Consider the following 22,429-nt stretch of genomic DNA (forward strand, 5'->3'; position numbering starts at 1 on the left):
CATCTTCAATCCTACCAGTTCAAATTACACACTTCTTTTCTCCTAGAAGCCTGGTTTCTTTTATGTTTGGCCTGTTTGCACTGGGGTTCTGCTAAAACCCAAGTCACTAGACACTCATTATTAAAGTAATAGAAAGAAATGGTGTGTTCTCCACTAGTACATTTAAAAGCTCACATCTCTCCAAAAGAAGCTTATCACAAAGCCCCCTGCTTCCTCCTAGAAACATGATCAAGATACACACACACACACACACACACACACACACACACACACACACAAATTCTGGAGAGTTATACAGAGAAATTATTTTCTTATGTGTAAACTTATTTTCTTATTATTAAATATGTAATATTTAAAGACACTTCACTGGTATATTTAACTGATATATTTACTGAATGCCTACAGCTTACCAAGATTTGGTGATACATAAAAGTAAACAAACAAAAATGATAAATATACATGATTCTGATAGAAGTTCATTCCTAGTGAAAATAAGTAGAACAAACCAGAATCAATACTTAAGTTACATGATGTGTTTGGAGGAGCCAAACACTTAAGGAACAATCTTGAATGGGCAGAACCAATTGGCTTGGGAATCACCAGTTTTCATCTAATTGTCAGGGTGATATTTCACAGAAGAGTCAGAAACGAGGAGAGAGTGACTTGTGCAAATATCTATGGAGGGAAAAATACCCCAGATACCCAGATACAGGAATGCCTAGTGCACATACTGATCAGAAGTTGTGGGTGTCTGAAACTCTTTGACATGAAACTACATTTTCATTGTAAGGATTCAGACTTCGATGTAAATATCATTTCCACAAAGACACCCACACCTACCCACACCCACCCATACCCACACCCAAGAAACAAAAAACACACAAATAGACATACAGACACACATGTCACACCAAACAGACACACATACCCCCCCCTCTCTCTCTCTCTCTCTCTCTCTCTCTCTCTGTGTGTGTGTGTGTGTGTGTGTGTGTGTGTGTGTGTGTGTGTGTTCTTTCCCATGTCTCTGTCTCTCAGGATGCCCAGGTATGAGACTCGGTGTTTCAGATTCAGCAGCTCTTTTTATGTGGTTGCTGCAGACCAAAACTGAGGTCCTCAAGCTTCTAGAGCAAACACTTCAGATCCTGAGGCATCTTCTTACCTGGTAACTATACAAGCTCAGTTCTCTATGGATGCAAAAGTGACAAGTACTGTATCTGCTTGTATTCTAATGCTAATTGTGGTTTAAAACAAAACAAAACAAAACGCTTGCACTAAAACAGATGCATGGGAACCTTCCCCAAATTGGTTCTGATTGGTAAATAAAGATGCCAACAGCCAAGAGTTGGGAAGGACAGACAAAGGAGGGATTTTAGGGTTCCTAGCGTTGGGACCAGGAGGAGAGAGAAAAGCAAGATCTGCCACACCTGGAGAGTGTGGAAGAGAGGAGAGGGGCCAAGCCTGAGAATAGTGGAGAACAGGGGGGCATCGCCACCATGTAAAGGAGCCAAGAGAATGTGGCCTAGAGTGTTGTCCAAGATCAGTCAAGATATAGCAGCATTAGCAAGAAATAACTTGGGATTAACTGCATGGAGATTAGGCAGTAGTCCAGCTGTTGTGCTGTTTAAGGCACACTAAAAGGTAAAGGCAATGTGTGTGTCTTTCATTCGGGAACCTAGACTTCCGAAGCTGAAGTGAACCTGCCGCTGAGATTTACTATTGTTTGTTTAAACACAGTTCAGCAACTGTCCCAGATTTTTTTTCCTTAAATCTAGGGAAAGGGAGATGTTTTAGCTTTCAGCATCTGAGACAGATGTAATCCCTTCCTACCCCTTTACTGTTCCTAATGGTATATTATATTTTAATATATTGTTTCATATAATAATATCTTCCTTAAATGCATCTAAGCCAAAGAATAAACATTATTTTTTTCTGTTATATGTTGAACCTATGCTTTCTAATTCTAAGATTTCATCATTGACATATATTATAAATTCAATGGTTGGAAAAGTTTCTACTTCATTTACACAATTACCTCAGATGATTTCTATTTTTTTTTCATGAAAATTACTTTCCTTCATGAATCCATTAGCTTTTATAAAAAATCTATTTTTCATTTTCAGAAATAACAAATATTTAAACCATATTAATTAAGATTTTTCTATTAAGTGTTTATTATAAAACTAGAGATGTTTCACTCATCAGATTTGGTAATAAACATAATTTTTATCATTTTATTCCCTTACATCATATATTTTCCTCTATCTTGGGTTTATTACTTGAAGTTATAAATTGCAGAGAACAGATTCTATTCTGACTCCTGTAAGCTTAATAGGATTTTTGAGCATTTTGGCTAGGTGCTTTTCCTCACTGAAGTCTGAGATGGAGCCCTGAGGGAATGAACTTTGTTGACAAGCATATTTATGTGTAGGTTTTATGGACTCTGAGAAATTCAGTTTACAGATTTCTTTTCCTAGTTTCTGATAAAAATACAAGCTTATGAAGGAAAAATAGTATCAAAAAATAGTATGCAAAATATTCTGGTGTCTCCATCCAGAAAGGGTGAATGGGAGATGGGGGTTGGGGGAGGATAACATAGATATTAAAAGTAGGAACTAGAGTTCCATCTGTAGAACACTATGGGGAATGCTCTGGGTACATTCTGGATAAAAGAGAGGAGGAATTGGCCAGTTTGAAGAGCTTCTTTATCTTCTGCTGTTCTTTCTCCTTCTTTTGGTGCAGATGCACATAGATAGGCTGTCTGCAGCTCTCCATGCTATCTGATGTGTGACTTGAATGTGCACTGGCTCAGCATGGCAGAGCAGAAGGAACTTAGCTGCATCCTTCTTGATACTGCAGGGTCCTCCTGCGTGTCCTGGACTCCCCATACCTAAATTCCTTTGCTTTAAATGGGAAGTGTTTCCTTTCACTTAAACCATGTTAAAATGCCCATTTTATTTACAAAAGATCCAATTCCTTACTTATACAATCATTTGAATCTAGTCTTGGGAAATAGAATGCAGTGTTATGAAGAAAAAAATGTTATGAAACTAGAATAAGAGGATTAAATGTGGAGGAAGATGGGAGCCAAGGTAAAGGGTGGCATGAGAAGAGAAACTTGTTGGGTTTTTTTTCCTTTACTGTCTACTGTAATGCTAAGCTCTGTCCCCCAAGACCTGGAGTCTGCAAGTAGCCTCTGGGACTCTGTCCCAAGTTAATTCTGATCAGTGAATAAAGATGCCAGCAGCTAATAGTTGGGAAGTAGAAAGATAGTTGGGAGCTGAGTCTTTGAGGACTTGAGTCAGAGGAGAGACCACAGGAGGGAAAGGAGAATTCACTATGGAAGAAGAAGAAAGTGCAGGAGGGAGAGAAAAAGCCACCATGGGGTAGAAGTACACAAAATGTGGCCATGTGGGCTGGCCAATTATAATCAAGAGCAGCCCAGGTGAAACATAGTAAGTAATAACTTGTGTCATGGATAGAAAGATGTATTCTAACAGCACACAGGGTAGGCAGCTGCCCAGCTATTGTGTTGCCTCAGGCAAATTCTGGGAACATAAATGGTCTAAGGCAGGTAGGGACGCCATGCTGGGATTCCTTAATATTTTATAGCAACTGACTCTAATGGTCTGTTGAAAAACAAGGAAACCCACTGTGGAAAAGGCCCCAGGGAGTGGGGGACGTCTGGTGGGGTGAGGGTTAGGGGGTACATTCTCTTGGAGTCTGGGGACGAGGAATGGGATGAGGAACAGTCAGAGGGTAGACCAGGAAGGGCATAATTGTAAAATATGGATAATTACTAGATTGTAAAAAAAAGATTTAATAGTAATAATAATAATAATAATAATAGTAATAATAGGAAGAAGAAGAAGAAGAAGAAGAAGAAGAAGAAGAAGAAGAAGAAGAAGAAGAAGAAGAAGAAAGCAGAAGCAGAAGCAGAAGGAGAAGCAGAAGGAGAAGCAGAAGCAGAAGCAGAAGCAGAAGCAGAAGCAGAAGCAGAAGCAGAAGCAGAAGCAGAAGAAGCAGAAGAAGCAGAAGAAGCAGAAGAAGCAGAAGAAGCAGAAGCAGAAGCAGAAGCAGAAGCAGAAGCAGAAGCAGAAGCAGAAGAAGAAGAAGAAGAAGAAGAAGAAGAAGAAGAAGAAGAAGAAGAAGAAGAAGAAGAAGAAGAAGAAGAAGAAGAAGAAGAAGAAGAAGAAAAAGAAGAAAAAGAAGAACAAGAACAAGAAGAACAAGAAGAAGAATAACAGTCCTCTGGAATGCTTTTGACATAACAAAGTTTGTAAAAATGCCTGAGGCTTATGAACTCTTTACATTAAGAACTGCTGGGGTTCACAAGACATAGATGCATAGCTGTCTTTGTGATATCTTTTTTCGATTGGTGGAGTCCATACCTACTCCACAGAGAATTCCCTCTATTTCAGCCCAGACTCCAGTGCTAATATACTTTCCTTTAAAAGAAAGGGCGAGGTGGACAATGCACTAATTGGATTTTTACTGTACTATGCATTCTCTAAAGTCCTGTTCATACAGGTATTTATTGTGTGTACATAAATGCATACTGCATATGTGTACAATAATGATTATAACTTCATAAACATTTATTGAGCATCTGTAATTTGCTCCATTTAGAAAACTAACATATTTTTGTCATTCTTAAGATTTTTTTTTGTTTAACTCAATAGGGTTAAAATGTATATTAGTATTAATAAATACTTGAAAATATTATGAAACAGGACATTATGCTACAACAGAAAAATGTATTTCAGATATGGTTGGATTTAATTCTAGGAACATGATTACCTGGTGATTACTTTCCAAAATGAAATGGGCTTACCTGAGATGATTCTCCTTAAATTAAGAGAAATGAGAAAATCCTTCCCATATTAGAATGCTTTGTTCTTGCTGCTTGCGTTGTCCTGGAAAGCCACAAAAGCCCAAACAAATTAAATAGTGAAGAGGAATTAACCCAAATAAATTAAAAATTAGGCTTTTAATTAGGTGGTTCAACTTCTAATTTGTGTTACTTTCTTTCAATGCCAATGAGTTGTGAATTTATATTAGAGTAGCACTAGCACCCAAGTGAGACAAACATAATCCAAGGCATAATATCTGATCTGAATTCTATTGCTAATACGCCTTGAGGAAGTTTACCATAATAGACTGTGTTCTGTGTGTGTGCATGTGTGTGCATGTGTGTGCATGCATGTGTGTTTGTAGGTTTTGGAGAATCACAAATTCAGAAAAATGTTAACTGAATACTCTACATTGATTTCAATGAGACACCTATGTTGTTGTATGCACCCACCCTTCAAGTGGCCGAAGGAAAAATGACTTTGGAATCATCGCACTGTACAAAGATACATGATTTACTACTGACTCAATGACCTCAGAACAATTTAATCCATCTCAGCCTCCATTCTGTACCTGCCCTAGCTCTTACTCCTGGCCCATAAAGCACAACACCCATGCTTCCTTCCTAGCTTTGTCACTGATGTCCTCCATAACCCTCAGTGTGTGTCACTTGTTTGAATTGCACTTCAGATTACTTATAAAGTTCAAGGTTCACTTATAGAGGTCAAGGTTAAAACAGACATCTCCTTGCATTTCACTTCTTTTGTTGCTGTTAACTTTAATAAAAAATTATATCAAACTTACAGAAAGGATGACTAGCAGTAAAAATATCCTCCATATCCCTTCCCTAAGCCTTCTTAACTTACACTATAGTTCTATCCTTCTGTCTTACAAAGTCTGTACAAGTATAATTTTCATTTGCATAAATTATTATTTATGTGTCATTTGGAAATGATGACCACATATTTTCAGTTTACCCATTCGTGCATATGTATATTTCTTAATGTATACAACTTATTTGACTTGATCATATTCAGATTTGAGAGATTATTTCAAACTATAAGGAATATATAAAATGTCCTGTAAAATCCAAAGAACTAATAAAATTGTAAATTGTTCCCTTTAGAAGCTAATCCAAAGCATGTTATAAAAGTCCTTGTGACTATATTTTCATGAAATCCTAAGGAGATGAAAATTTCATAATTTTTAAGTCTTTTCAAGGTGTTGGAAATATATTTATAATTGCCAGCAGCCTCAGGAAAAGTATTTTAGCATACTTAATAGATAGCATATTCTATGTATTAAAACACTGCATAAAGGTCCAAATTGACTTGCTTAAGTACATTTTAATTATATAAAATAAAGTCTACTAAAAATAGTATGTCCCAAGTATCACTGATGAGGGTTTTATCCCCAAATCTGATATCATTTTGCTTTTATAAATGCCTCATTACATTAATACATCAAATGTTAAATTGCCAGTTCAGATAGAATATTGCCATTTATGAAGCACGGTCATTTCTAATATTAAAAAAATGACTAATAAAGAGGCTTGTAAAACTTAATCCTTGCCATGGGCCAATCAGGCACATGTAGTATGTTGATGGTAAGGAGAGGATGTTACTTTGAAGGAAAGACATGTTTAAGGCAGAGCTAAGTGAAGCAAGACCACCCCCTCCAATTTTAAAGTATGTGTAACAAAGGTGTATTGAAAAATGACAATCCCTGGATTAGTTCTTAGGGGAGTCCCACTCTAAAGGGAAAGAAAAGTGTCTCCTACCTCTCTACCACCACAGGAGGCCAATTCTGCTGATGGCTGCTGTTTTCATTCCGTTGCCATGGAGAATGAAAGCATGTGTTTTGAGACCCTATTAAAACGGTGTTTCTTTTTAAAAAAAATTTTGAGACTATATAATTACAACCTTTATCTTTTCCCTTGATTTCTTGTAAAATATATTTCAATATCTGAAGAACAATATTGCATTTTCCATGTGAGATTAGAAGCTTTTGCGATTTTGATCATTATGAGTTCCTCAAGCATATGCACAATTATTTCACCAACAGTTGTCTGGTGTTTATTTCAATACTTAGTGATTTAGTATTTTATGCAGAGAGAAATCAGGCTGGTATGGACCTGGAAGCTTCCTCATGCTGGCTAGCTTTTATAGTCCCAGAAGGTGCTGTGAAGTTTGCTGGGAGAAAAATAGTTATCAACAGTTTGACTCAACTGTAGACTTTGCCAGCTACAGAAACAACTTGCCTGGCTAGATATGTCCAATGATGCAATAGTGGTGTGAATATTTCAGGGACAACCAACAGTTCTGTGGTTGCATTTCAGGCTTGCTCCAGAGGACAGAACTGTAAACATAGCTTGGATTGTCATGTGCCCAAGAGAATACAAGCTATCGCTTTATTACATGTACATAGCATCACTGCCTTCTAAAGAGCTGTCCTCATATTCATAGCTTTGTGTGTCCCTTAACCCTTTTCATAGAAGCTTCTTATTGTTGGGGGTGGTGCTGAATACAGAAACCTAGAGCTAGTCAAAACACAGCAGATACATGACTGTGGAGTGGTCAGCCCCGAGGCTCAGGAAACATTCCTGTAAAGTTGTAAAAGTCAAAGATCAGAGGTCTTTAGGAAAGATTGCTGCAAAACAATGTCTTCTGGATGTAATAGGGTCATTGAACTAGGAAATCATACCCATTGTCATTGCCTAGTATGACTGATTCAAGATCAATCCATTTAATTTTCCAACATGGATGGGGTAGATGTTCATGTGATCCCACTCCTAGCTGAGAGTCATTAGCACTCAATGCCTAATAGAAGAAGGAGACATTTCAGTTTTCTTCGGGGGTCTGGCCACGTGTAGGTTGCCTGTGCCCCTGTAGATGGGCCTACAGCATGCACCTACATGGACTCAATGGATTATGTAGAAAAAGCAAGAAGAGAATATGAAGTCCTGAGGAAAACTTAGGAGTTTCTGGGAGTGTTGGGTAGAGGTGACAAAATATATTGTACAGAATTCTCAGTAGGTAAATTAAAAGTGTTCAGTTTTATAAATCTCATTTTGAGCTGTATAATTTCATCAGCATTTGCATACCTTGAAAGCTGCAGGCTAGTGTCATTTCTTCAATAGAATGGCCTCTATCTGGAAAACTAAGGATCAGATAATTTTAGTTACTGCAACACTTCATTTTTCATTAATAATAATAATAATAATAATAATAATAATAACAAAAACAGCACTGTTTTACAAGTCCTAGTTTATTCACTTGTGCTTTTTCTATCTTCATAAGAGGATATTTATTAGCATATCTGTACTAGAATTATCTGTGATTTTTAAGGCATATGTAAATATTGACTAAAGAAACAACTGTTACCTCTAAAATCTGAAACCTAAAGTTATTTTCATACATTTTAACCCATAGATAAATTGCACTTTTCCTCACTCTCTAACCAATGTTTCAGAATTTGAAGCAAGATATCAAAACAATTCTTCTACCTTTTCCCATTTTTAGGACTTTTGTTCACTAACAATAATGGTCAAATAGTGAGAGGTGATTTACAAAACAGGAACAAAATAAATCTAAAAACTGTTATCTTCAAACTTCCTAATTCAGAAAGTAACAAATTAAATTGAGTGTTTATTAGTATTTGTCATGTGTCATTATCTAATACTTATGCAATTAGATAAAGAAAACCAAATGTGATTTATTGGTAAGCCTTATGGAAGGAACGAAGTGTGTCATGTGTTACAGTGGTGGGTCGCAGGAAAGAGATTCGGAACAACAGAATGGCATGTATTCGCACTCTGTTATATTAATGGATAAATCAAGGTCTTGTTCTGAGAGAGCTCACAGTAGACAGATTTTTGATAGATAAAGCAGAAGTGGACTTTTATAGCAGAGTCACACTATGGAACTATGGAACTCCGGAGGCTGAATGTTCTGGGTGTCACCAAAGCTTTCCCTTCTCCAATCTAAGAGAGTCTCCAGGTGTCAGATGCAAATTTGTTCAAATGAAGGAAAGCCACGGTTTTCAGAAAACATTAAGGAGGCAGAACCAGCCAAATAACCTCTGATAGATAAGTGAATCCAAGGCGTTTGTGAAAAATCTGGATGATATGCTTAAAACAAAAGGTCAGTGTACCTGTCTTTCTATAAGTTATGTAAAAGTTCCTATAAGTTATGTAAAAAACATAAATCCATTTCAATAAAATCTGGTGCTTGGGTCTAAAGACTATCAAAAGGAATTATAGAGCAGAAAACTGAAATCAACCTAATTTCTAGAAAATTCATATAAACAAATAATACTCTTGTGCTTCTGTGATAGTTAACTGCAAATTGTTTTGTTTTAAATGAAATAACTTTATTCTAATTAGCTCACAAATCAAACTACCACACTGTGTAAGGAAGCCACTCAAACCCTTGTCCTTTCCCAAACCCAAGGCATCTCAGGGAATGTCTATGCAGTTAGAATGACCAATCTGAAGCCAGTGAACTCCATTTGTGCTGTACACTGTGACTGTCAGTTATATTTTCATCAAATTACTCAGCACTGGAAAAGGGGGAAACGATATGCAAAGATGAAACTAGAGAAATAAGTAGCTTCTTGTATGACTTGCCCATCCTTTGCCTTGATCTATCCTGACTCGTCACCTGTTAGAATATTATATCTTCGTTCAAAACGAACATATCTTTAAAGCATTTGGACAAAATTGTTAATATCAACACATAACTAAGAGGCATGAAGTCCATAAGAAAATTATGAACTCAGAGGTGACAGAAACAAAAAATGCTACTCTAATAGATTACTGCTCAGACTGATTTAAAACAGTTAGATGTTTCTTTTAATCTCATGGAGGTCAGCAACATAGATAGAACAGTGCTCCCTCTAGGGGTGACCCTTTGGGGGTCAAAGATTCTTTAACAGGGGTCGTATATCAAATATCCTGCATATGGAATATATGTTGTGATTCACAATAGTCAACAATAGTCAAAATTGCAGCTATGAAATAGCAACAAAAATAATTTTAGAGTTTGGGGTCCCCACAGTATGTGAAACTATATCAAAGGGTCGCAGCATTTGAAATGTTGAGAAACACTAGACTAGACCATTTTATGCAACGTCTTTTCTCTAATGGTTAGATGTGCAGGGGTTGAGTGTCAATTAATTGGTTGTTCCTGCTGGTTACTCTGTTTTGGGAAGCTATGAGACCTCTAAAAGGTGTTGTTTGGCAGACCGTGGTAGGCCACTATAGTTTAGATTGGTAATTAAATATTAAGGAACAATTCCTTAGTCTGGTCTGCACATTTGTTCCTCATGTTACTCTTAGGGCTTTATACTGTGACTGTCAATTACATTTTGTCCAATTATTAATCACAAGAAAAATCATGATGGAGGGAGCAGCAGGTAGACACTCCATCTACGACTTATCTGCAATGGCTGACTGAAATCCTCTGACTATGTTGGTCAAAGTAAATCTTTCCTCCTAAGATTGTCTCTGCCGAGTGTTTTGTCACAGCCTGTGAAGGATATTTTTTTTGTTCTTTTTTTCGGAGCTGGGGACCGAACCCAGGACCTTGCGCTTCCTAGGTAAGCACTCTACCACTGAGCTAAATCCCCAGCCCGCCTGTGAAGGATATTATACATGGCCTTTCCTTTATAAGCCTTCAAACTTGCCAGTATCCCTTGATTTGGTAATTCAATCTCCTTGAGCCCTTCTTTCTGTGTTAGATTTTTAAAGTTACATGCCACACAGGTTAGCTTAATCTCATCCTGAGATCCTTGCTTAACATCAGCTGCAAAGACTCCATTTTTGTTCTTCACAATTTTTCATATTTATGTTACATTATACTTACATCCTTGCATAACCTGCCAACCTCGTGGCAGAAGGTGCTTCATCGTTATTTCTGGCTGCATTAACCCCACCATGCTATAGAAAACCTTCTTCTTCACTTCTTCGTTGTTGATTGCATTTGTTATTTGACTCTTTCATCCATGGTAATACATTCTGATCACTTTTCCCTCCCTGAGTCTTCCCCTATCTCTTATCACACTTCCATTCCTAGCATTCCCTGTCACTGTCCCAGAATCATGACTCTTGGTTTGCTTTTGTGACCATTTAATCTAATCAAGGTCCTCTGTGCTACCAAATGTTTGAAACTGTCCGTTGGAGTCCAGTGGGTACACATGTGGGCCCATAGCTGAAGGCAATGATTCCTATTCCTAAATCTGTCTTAGCAAATAGATCAACAGTGAAGGCTGACACAGTCTGAGCCCCGTCTCTATCCATACCTACTGATATGGATCTGTTCTTATACACATCTAATACCAGCATCCAGACAGACCTGTCAAATTTCTTTTTGTAAAGGCCACCTTACCCAGAAAAAGACATTTTGCAGCTCTTCTTCCCAATGTCTAGCTCCTGCAATCCTTCCACCCATCCTGCCCTGCAGTGAGCGTTAAACTTTAGATGGGGTGATAGGAAATAGCATATCTTTTGACATCTATATACCAATTCAATAGGCTCTCTACAGTTGTACACTGTAATAGAATCCCTGTGGAATTATTTAAAATAATTTATCTTTTTTATTTTTTTAAGTAGCAATAGTATAATTGACCAAGCCAGCTCAGTCAGTAAACTAAATGTCAAGGGAGGGAATAGAAATTGAAAAGAAAATGACATTAGACAACACTATAATGACTCCAAACAGTGCTGAGGCTGAGGAGGCTTCAGTTTTTCCCAGTCTGTTTTTATAGCATTTTAAGTACATACAAATGATAAGGACACTTCTAGGCCAAGGAAAAATCAAGGCAATAAACAAAGTCCTGTGATCACTCTTTCTAGGATTTATCAGGATGACAGAGATAAAAGAAATGTGTCACATTCCCAGCTGAGTTTGCCTTGAGTTTTGTATTAGGCAAAATGTAAATATTCTTAATCAGAGCCTGCTTCCTGACTCCTAGACCAAGGCCAAATTCCTGCCAAATTTCTACAAGGTAGCCCCAAAAGTTTTCCACATCTCCTCCCCATTTTTTATTTCATAAACAAGACAGTGTCTGTCTTGGGTTGTTCTGACAAGAATGCCTTACTTACCTTAATGAATTATGTATTACCACAAGCAATGTATTTCTGTCTTAGGTTGGTATGGCTCTGTGCAAAAACTTACTCATCATTGACTGCCAGACTGTTAAATTGAAAACTCTGTTTGGGAATCCATTTTAGTTTCAAGCTAAGTATTTCGGCTGTCAACATATTGGTGTTGTTAAAGGCAAGTTTTATCATAGTGGGCAGGATGGCACTTGAGATGGCTTCTTACTCTTACACTCTGAACTTCCTCTCCAATAATATGAATAATATCATAAACAGCATGAATCCATTGTTCCAAACACCTATCTAAATCCTCTTGAATACTCAGAGCATTAGTAATATTTTTGCTAAATGATTAACAAAAGTAGCTGTCTTAACTTCTTGTGTCAAAGCAATTACAGAAGCAGGGATGCTCGTTATTAATATAATCAAAACTGCTAAGCCAGCAATAATCAAGCCCACTACCCTCTTGCTTCTGCTCAAAGTCTGATTCACTTCTTCTAGTATTAGCAAGCTTTTTTTAGAACACTAAAGTCCTATAAAACTCACAGGCAATAAAACAAAAGCTGGTTGATAGACTACCTAACAGGCATGCCAGATTTCAATACACCAACACAATTATGAAGTGCACAATCAATGCAACTTATATTAAATATTGTAGATGAGACACAAGTGATTTTAACATGACCAGTTAATGAAAGAGTAGGAGCCTTAACACATGTACTAACATTTGTTTGAAATCCAGATCCTGTCTCAATTTTATCCAGTACAAATCTAACTTCATACAAGGCAACTGTCAATTTTCAAATACATCTCTGAAAATGTCCAGAAGCAGCTATCCAAATGAAGATGTGTCTTTTCCTTCTTTCCAGTATTGGATTGATTTCCAGACCAGTCCATGATTGAATCAGAATAATTGATCATATTAAAGGAAAGAGAAAATTTAGTATAACTTCTCCTTTTGGTTAACTTTTTGAAACTAGTGACCACGATCTCTGTCTTCTCTGTCCCACAGGTCTAAAAGTTTGAGGCAAGGCAATTTGTCCAGTCTGGGATATAGGCAAGCAAATGTGGGTCAGGAACATATGTCTAATACAGCTTCCCTGTCACCATTGTCAGGACACTCAGCAAGTCAAGATGAAGTCAGCATCATTCTTTGTCCAAGCATCAGCATGTCTCACAATCACTCTGGAAGCCATCACACTACTTCAGCATACTGCAGAAAAACACAAACATGCCCCCTTCCCCATATTACTGCCTGATCAGGAACATGCCATAGGCTAGTAAGTGGATCCTTGCATTTCACGTAGGCATAAGTATGCCTAGTTGTAGGATGCCATAGACACTCAGCAAAGAGTTCCTTGGCACCCAAATTTTAAAAAATTTAAAACAAAAAGAACATGATTTAAATAAATTTGTGGTGTATGGGGATATAATTACCCATTTTTTTTTATTTCATGAAGATATTGTTTTAAAGTTCCGTGGGCCTGTTCCACAATACATTGTCCTGAAGGATTATAAGAGAGCCCAGTAATATGGGTAATATCAAACTGTTGACAGGAAGTCTCAGATGCTCGTCTGCAGTAGTTAGGTCCTTTATCTGTTTTAATCTTATTTGGAACACCAGCACAGAGAAACAGCATAGGCAATGACTAATTACAATTTTACTTCCTTCTCCTGTTAAAGCAGTTGCATCAAGAAAGCCTGAGAAGGTGTCAACAGTCACATGTACATATTCTAATTTTCCAAATCAGAAATACGAGTAATATCCATTTGCTATAACTGATTACTTACAAGTCCTCGAGAGTTAACACCATTATATGGTACAAGAAAAAAATTGAGGACACGATGGACAAGTTTTTACAATTTTATACACACATTCTCTAGAAATACCAAGTTGTTATCTCAAGCTATTACTACCTTGATGATGTAAAGAATGAGATTCTTCGGCTAATCGTTCCTGTGTAAAGCCTTTAATCTGCCTGGCATGCAAATCTGAGCAACCCAGTCTGAGCTCTTAAATTTCATTCTCTTAAATTAATTTGTATTTGCATAAATGATTGCAAAACTTTGGAATTAGCAATATCTAAAAATGAAAATTTCAGACAATTTTAAACCTTATATTAGCTATTAATATACCAATTAAAAGCTTGATTTTTTAGCATCTCAAAAACGGTGGCTACACCACATAATTCGATTATTTGTCCTAAAGCAGGAAGACACTCAAGAGAATAAACATGTGATCCAACTAGGTATGATGCCTTCCCATTAGATGAGCAGTCTGTAAATACAGTAAGCACATTCTGTATTGGTTGTATCCACAAATTTGCAGGAAATACAAAATCGTGCTTAGAGGCTAATTGTAACAACTTTTCTTTTGGATAATGATTATCAATTTTGCCTGAGAAGTTTGCAATAGACCAAATATCAGTATTCTGCAATAACCAATTTAATTGTAGTTTGGAACAAGGAATAAATATTTCATCAGGTTCTTTCCCAAAATACTTTCATGATTCTATCCTACAGTTATGATTTAACACAGCAACAACTTCATAGTATGTTGTTAAAACTTTACTTGGAGATGAAGAAAGATGAATCCACATTAATGGTCCCTTTTGTCAAAGGATCTTTGTGGGTGCATGGGAAGTAGTAAGAACACAAACAGCCAACAATTGGTCATAGTCTGTATAATGTATTTGCTGTTTACTAATACCTTCCTCTACTTTCTGCAAAGCTAAATGTTATCAGCTCCTTTATCAGCTAAATGTTGAAGAGAATTAGGATTTGCATTCCCCTTGAGCATATCAAACAGAGGGTTAAGTTCTCCTTTGAAAGATTATGGCAAGGCCTTATCCAATTAACATTTCCTAGCAGCTTTTGAAAATCATTTAAAGTAAGTAAATTATCTTTCCTTATTTGAATTTTCTGTGTCACAATTTGTTTAGCATCTAACTGATATCCCAAATATTGAAAAGGATATTGCCTTTAAATCTTTATGGGAGCAACAACTAATCTTCAAAATTTTAAAGTTTGTTATGTAAGAGCAAAAGTTTGCAGTAAAACTCCTTCAGAGGGATCAGCTAATAGAATATGCATATAATGAATAACACACAAAGAAAAGGTCAAAGTCCTAACTTCATGTATTGAAACGGCAACAAATTTTTGCCATAAAGTAAGGCTACTAGCCATTACTGGTAGGTGCCCCATGTCCGCACTGACACGGTACCGAGAATCGGGCAAAAGCCTGCGGGATTAAAGAAACACACACACACAGGTTATTCGTGTCAAGCCAGAAGAGGAAGAGAGACTCCTGTAGCTTTATTCACCACTTATATACCCAAGTTCACCAGGTAGAAAATATCTGGGAAGCACAGTGGGAAACCCTGGCTCATGACTTCTTGGCTCCTGACTTTGGTAACGAAAGACCGACTTCAATTAGGGAGAAATCCGAGAAGACCAGCCTAAATCTCAAGGACAAAGGCAGAGAAAACAAAAGGCAGGAGTGAATTGACCACCGCCCAGGTGTGGCCCAGGTGTGTCGGTTCCACATGCATCAGCCAGGGTCAGCAGAGGTCAAACCTAGGAGGCTCTGACAATTACTTGAGGCAAAACTTTCCAATGACCTCACTTCCTGGGTTCTTTAAAATTACAAGCAGGCCCACTAAATATAACCCTTTTACAATCAAGATGCAAAGGAATATTATTTTATATTTATTTTTTTGGAATGGCAGCTGGAATAGGTAAGCCAGGTTGTGATGGTCCAATAAGTTCCATAATTCATTGACATTTAGTAAATTTAGCAATAATTTCCACTCGCCTGATTTTTTTTCTTAATTACAAATATAGGTGAATTCTAAGGAGAAGTAAAATATGGAACTTGTGATTGCATTGTAAACTGCAGTTAATGGAACATTAGCAGCTAAACTATAATTTTTAAGTTTCTTTTGGAATATCAGAGTATAAACAAAATTCTAGAAAGGAAAACACAATTTTTAACACTCTAAACAATCCATTATCTCTAAAATCAATACCAAATGCATGACATTCATGATAAAAAGATTGGCCTCCAGCTCTTATGTATGAATGCCTGATAATGCAGCTTTTAATACCTCTTTATTAAAGAGACATTGTTTTAAATCCTATCTTTTATGAGTCTTGTTTCCAGGATAAGAATTACATAAAATGCTCTCCCTCATTTAGGGGTATCTTTAGAGACCTGTTTTCCTAGGTTGGAGCATGCCACTTGTTGTTCAGAATGACTCCAACCCTGAGTTACCAATTTTAAGCCATGTTTTTGTTACAGATGTTACAATTTTTTTAACCACATCCAATAACTTATAAGCAAATAATCTATAACCAAGAAGCCCAGAGCATATTTATACATTTAAAACCAGTCATAAACAAAATGAAGTGGCTACACATATCTTATATATTTAGACCAGACAAAATTCTTACTTTTTTTTAAGCTGTAATTTCAAGGGAGGACCACCTTGTCACATGCTGAACTCAATGACTATGATAACAGAGATTTTTCTAGGAGAAACAACCATCAGCTTGAGAAGGTTAAGCAATTCTTAACCCAACCCTGAGAAGGCTCCAGGAAAGGGTATTAGGCCCAAGGGAGAGTTTCATGTCTATAGCCCCAGGACAATTTCCCAGAAACGACTCAGATAAAATATTTCTCAGAAAAACCATAAAATGTACTGGCTAAAGGCTACCTGGGCTCTCTGAGAAAAGAAGTTACCCTACCAGAATGACTGCTATTACTGTAATCTGCCCTCTAAAAAAATAATTATAAAAGGTGCTATTAAGTTGGAATCAGTATCACTTCTACTTCATTGCTTGAGAGAGTGCTGAAAGTCCATCCTGGTGCACTGGTAAAATAAACCCTTTGCTTTTGCATCGATTCAAGTCTCATTGTGTCACACAGGGTCTCCAGGCAGGTAAAGACCCTCTGAAGCTTTACATTTGGGGGCTCATCCAGGGTTTGAGATCCCCAAGTGGGCACTGGAGACCACCCATGTTCTTTTACTTTGGCTGGCAAGCAAGGGAGATAGCTGAGAGGACTGCTGAACAGGATAGTCAATTAATGGCGGGCAGACATGCCACATTGTTGTGACCATGAGAGGTCTGCGGGATGCTTCAGATTCTCCAGAGGTAGTCAGGAGGACTTTCCTCCTTTCTGAATCTGTGGGTAAAACAGGCAGCCAATTACAGCTGAGTCACACTCTAATTCACCTCCTGAAGTCTTGGAGGGTTGTTTCTGTGTTTGTTGGTTATCTGGTTCTGTGTTGTTGGACTTGGACTGACAATACTTTTGGACATGAGGCAGACTGAGTCTACACCGCTGAACATCTTCAGTGACACATTAGAAGGAAGTTAAGGAAAGAGGAGAGAACCTGTCAGTTGTAGTAAAAAAGGGCAAATCGGTTACCAATGTTCCTCAGAGTGGCCTGCCTTTGGTGTAGGGTGGCCCACCATAGGGACCTTCGACTTGTCTGTTATCAGGGCAGTTGAAGGGAGGATTTTTAGACAGGGACTGCATGGTCACCCTGACCCTCTACCTTATATAATAACTTGGAAGAATCTAGTGGAGGAGATCTTCCTCCCCCCATGGATAAAAGCCTTTCTTTCACCAAGACCCACTCTCAAGTCCCGAATGTCAGGAAAAAAAGAAACACGGACAGAGGGATCCAGATCTGAGAAGTCAATTCTCCAAGACCCTTCAACATCGGACCTGTTGCTCTAAAATTCTCCTCCTCCATATCCCCCTACCCTTGCCCCCATAACCCAACCGGCGCCAGCACCTGCCCTGGGATCTTTGGCCCATATGGGACCGGAGCCATTGTATCCTGCTTTACCAGAGGGAGGAGTGGGAGGAGACCTCCAACTTCCCAATCACTGGCCCCAAAGAGCCAAGAGTACTTTGCCTTTGAGTGGAAAGATTCTGAAAGAGGATTGTCTGGGCAACTAACTTGGACACAGCTTCCCCAAGGGTTTAAGAATTTACCCACCATCATTGTTGAGACTCTTCACCAGGACTTATGTGAGTTCTGAGAAAAACACCCCCCAAGTAACTTGCAGTATGTAGACAACCTCTTTATCATCACTAAGACTAGAGAACAATGCCTGGAAGGTACTAAATAATTGTTAAAGGAACTGGGGAAGCTAGGATATCAGGCCTCTGCAAAGAAGACCCAGATCTGCCAGAAGCAAGCAAGCTGCCTGGGGTGGCACCTGGAGGATGGGCAGGGATGGCTCTCCCCAGCCAGGAAAGAGACCATACTACATATCCCCTACCAAAGACTCCTTACCAGGTACGAGAGTTTCTGGGGTCTGTTTGCAGTGTTTTGTTGATTGTGGATACCTGGGTTTGCAGAAATTGCCAGTCTATTATACTGTCTGAATAGAAACAACGAAAGATTCTGTTGGGCAGGGGAACACCCACCTTATACCTGGTGGCCGGACCTTCTCTTTGATCTCTGTAAGTTAGCTGCAGGCCTTGACTGCTGGGATATCTCCACCCTAGAGATACAGGGAGAGGGATTACCCATTTGTGGGGAATTACGGGTGTTAAAATCTAAACCGTGTCCCAGAAGGGGTCTTGGAGGGTGGGGTTTAGTTTGCAGACACCTGAAGTTGAGGAGTATCCTGAGAGAAACTCCCATATATGTGTGCCCCTGAGATGGGAGAAGCTAGCAGCAGGCCCATCAGTGTGTGGATTGGCAACCACTTTTTCAGTGCTACCTAGGGGTGTGAAACTTCAGGAAACATATTCTTGAGACCTAGCTCTTCATAGGATTTGATCACGGTGAGGAGGAACTGTCCCATGATACGTATCGCCAGCAAGAATGACGCAGGACACAAAGAATCCTTCTGCAGAAATAGCTTTAATGCATCTTGAGAGCGAGAGCACAAGCTTACAATACAGAGACCCCGAGTGAGGGAAAGACCATCCCTTATATAGGAAACTATCCTCGCCTAGGACGTGTCACTCTCTGGCTGGTCGCTGCCAGATGTGCCAGATGACGTACAACAGCATACGTGTCCCCCTGAGTGAGGAATTTACCAGGCGCTTGTGTATTGCCCTTTTATTAGGTGCATCCTGCCGGATATCGGCGCCATCTTACAATGGAGAATGTGAGGACGGCCCTCCACATCTCCCCCTTATCTGTTTTTAAGCAAATAGGACACCCATAAATAGGAGAGTGAAGGCAGAGGTCATATCCTCGCACAAAGTTGGCGAACCTGTACAAGAGAGATACCCTTAAGCTGTTGTTGAGACTCAGGGCACTCCCGACCGGTCGCACTGCCATTTTTTCGAGGGAGGGAAAACTGGGGCAGATACCCTCATGTAATATGACATGCCTTCCAGGGAGCGTGTTTGGTAGAGCTTCCCAGTGTGATGCTAAGCTCGTCATCCCTCATGGATTGCTCAAGCCGGACACTCTAATCCTGTGCAATGAACCGAGGTTCTAGGAGTGCAAGAGCTGTCCAGCCGGCGACCTATTGCTTAAGCATGGTTAACCAAATATCGGCTGATGCTCCTTGTTCAAAGGCTATAAGTGCCTGAGCAATCACAATTTTGTCCCTCTTTGTTTGAAATCTTAATTTGCAAAGCAACCAGAGGAGTAACACTAATCCGCAGCAGAGGACTGCTCCAAAAAGTCCCACCCCCACCCATTCCTTAAAATAAGAGACTGCTGAGGTGATCCAGGATGACAGTCCTTCTGTCAAAGACATATCCAGTCGGGTAGAGTTTACTTGAATGATGGCCGCTCTCAATTCCCTGAGTGTCTGCTCAAAATCCGAGGTCCAATTCTGTAACAAATGCTGTGAAAGGGTTTTAGACAAATTGGCAGCTTTGGTAAATTGTTCATACTGTATAGACGTGACACAAAGGCCGGGGAGCTTTTGTTCACAGCCAAGCTGGGCCAGTTGCCATAGGATGTCTAGTTGCTCTTGGACCAGATCTATACGTTGGTTAACAAGCATGAGGCCTCCTTGTATCTGAGTATTAGCCGAGGCCTGTCTGTCCAGAGCCACAGAGACAGTAGCCGATAAATCATTGATAGTTTGGGTTGTCTGTACTGTGTTTGACAAGGCCAATGCCGAAGCAGTAACTGAGGCAGCAACTGCCGTTGTAGCAATAATGCCAACAATGATCACAGAAATGCCAAAATCTCTCTTTCCTCTAAATAAGGTCAGGGTCCCCGGAGTCTCAACAGGGACCGGGATAAAGCAAGGCATACGGGTAACTACCGCTATGGGATATTGGCTAGCATCCCAACACAGGGCATAAAAACATGAACCGTCTGTACAATTCAATTTAGAAACTTTAGTGGCATTACTTATAATCCACACAAATGGCGGCCAGACACAAACCGGAGCAGGGTTAAACCCCGTGCTCCAGTAAGGTTTATATTTTATACGAGTAGCTGTCCAGACAGAGGCTGAAGGGTGGATATTCCCCGTCCAGGAAAATGATAACCGTCCCTTTCCGCCCTTTCCTCCAAGTAGCATCGCCATGGGCGTAAGATCAGTGCAGCTACCATTAACGCCACAAAGCATCCATTGATCAAAGGGATTATTATTGGACCGTCTAGGATCAATGGTGGTGAAGTTCACTCCGTCTCCCAAATCAGGGGAGAAGGAGAAAAAATTCTGGACTGCCCAGGCAGAGTCCCGGGACTGGCAACCAGTCCACGGCAAAGTAAGTTTTTCATCCTGGGTCCCTCTACAAAAGGGTGCCAACTTTGGTTGACGGAGAGGGCAGGTGGAGGAGTTAATGTAAGGCCACCAACCATACAGAACTGTGGCGTTAGCCACAATGTCTTCCTCACCAGTTCCCCATGTGGCCTCCCTTAACCAAGCAGAAGATTGATTACTCAACATAATGCAAGGAAGATCAGAAGATATTTTGTTGAATATGCCAAAACAAAGGCTCCCCTTAAGGGGAATGGTCCTATTTTCTTTTACTTGCTCTATTTGGGAATCTAGTGGTAAATAGGCTAGTCCCAATTCTTTGTTGGTAGTAAAGAAACGTGGAAACACTTGGGCATTATACATCACCGGCATCGGGAGGGGGAAGGTTGACATAATTCCCCACCATAGTTTGCTCTGCTCTTTTATTGGCATTCCCTGGATCAGCATGAGGATCACCAGAGTTGTCATCTTCTTGGTCCTCTGTCTTGATATTCCGAGTAAGTCGTCCCGGAACCCAAACTGGATTTTCATTATCCTGTGGAAAAACACAAACAGCTCCCCTGGATCTTATCAAAACAGGATCCGGGCCCTTCCATTCGTTTGTCAATACATCCTTCCATTTAACTAATTCTTTTGTCCTTTTGGGCTCTGAGCAATGTCGCTCAGCCGCTGTTTGCCCAGCTTCATCAAGATTTAAAAAATTTAAGGTAAAAAGGGCCAAAGCAGTGGCCACTCGGGGGTGTTGGGGGGAGTTCTATCATAATTCCCCCTCTTTGTTTTATTAAATATGATTTGAGCATCCGATGAGCGCGCTCTATGATTCCCTGTCCTTGAGGGTTGTAGGGCAGGCCCGTCAGATGGGTAACTTGCATCTGAGCACAAAACTGACGGAATTTTTGAGATGTATAGGCGGGGCCATTGTCAGTTTTTACACATCTTGGCTTTCCCCAAGCATTCCATGCTTCAAGGCAGTGCTGAATGACATGTGTTGTTTTTTCTCCTGTAAGTAGAGTGGCATGTAGAATGCCAGAACATGTATCTATAGATACATGCACATACTGTAATTTTCCAAAAGTAGAATTATGAGTAACATCCATTTGCCAGATTTGCAATGGCTGTATTCCTCTCGGGTTGACCCCGATGTGAGGAACTGGGAGGAACTGGCAGCACTGTTGGCATTGGGTGACTATATCTCGTGCCTCTTTTCTAGTTATAGAGAAGCGGCGGCGTAAAGTTTCCGGTTTGGTTTCATCAATGCGCTGCAATTGAGCATCCTGTAAGGCCTTTTCTACAACTTGTAAGGCCCGGTTTGCGGCTGGGGTCAATGCTCTCGGAGAGGAGATATGAGAGTCCCCTTCCAAAATATCAAATAAGGGCTTCAACTCAGCAGAGGAAATCTTTAAAAATGGTCTCAACCAATTTATATCCCCCAATAACTTTTGGAAATCATTTAAGGTATGCAAATGATCTCTGCGAATCTCTAATTTCTGGGGAACTATTTTTTCAGGATAAATGACCGATCCCAGAAATGAGCCAATTTCTGCAATTTGAACCTTTTCTACAGCGACTTGTAGTCCCATTGTCCCAATGTTTTGATTAAGATGGGATATGAGGTCTGTAAGGTTGTTAAAACTTTATCACATCTTAAAATGTCATCCATGTAATGAGCCAGAAGCAAAGATGGAAATTGCTTCCTTATAGGTTCAAGGGCTCGTTGCACATATAGCTGACAAATAGTGGGGCTATTGGCCATGCCTTGAGGTAGGACCTTCCACTGAA

This window comes from Rattus norvegicus, chromosome 6 (genome assembly GCF_036323735.1).
Source record: "Rattus norvegicus strain BN/NHsdMcwi chromosome 6, GRCr8, whole genome shotgun sequence".
Taxonomy (NCBI): domain Eukaryota; kingdom Metazoa; phylum Chordata; class Mammalia; order Rodentia; family Muridae; genus Rattus; species Rattus norvegicus.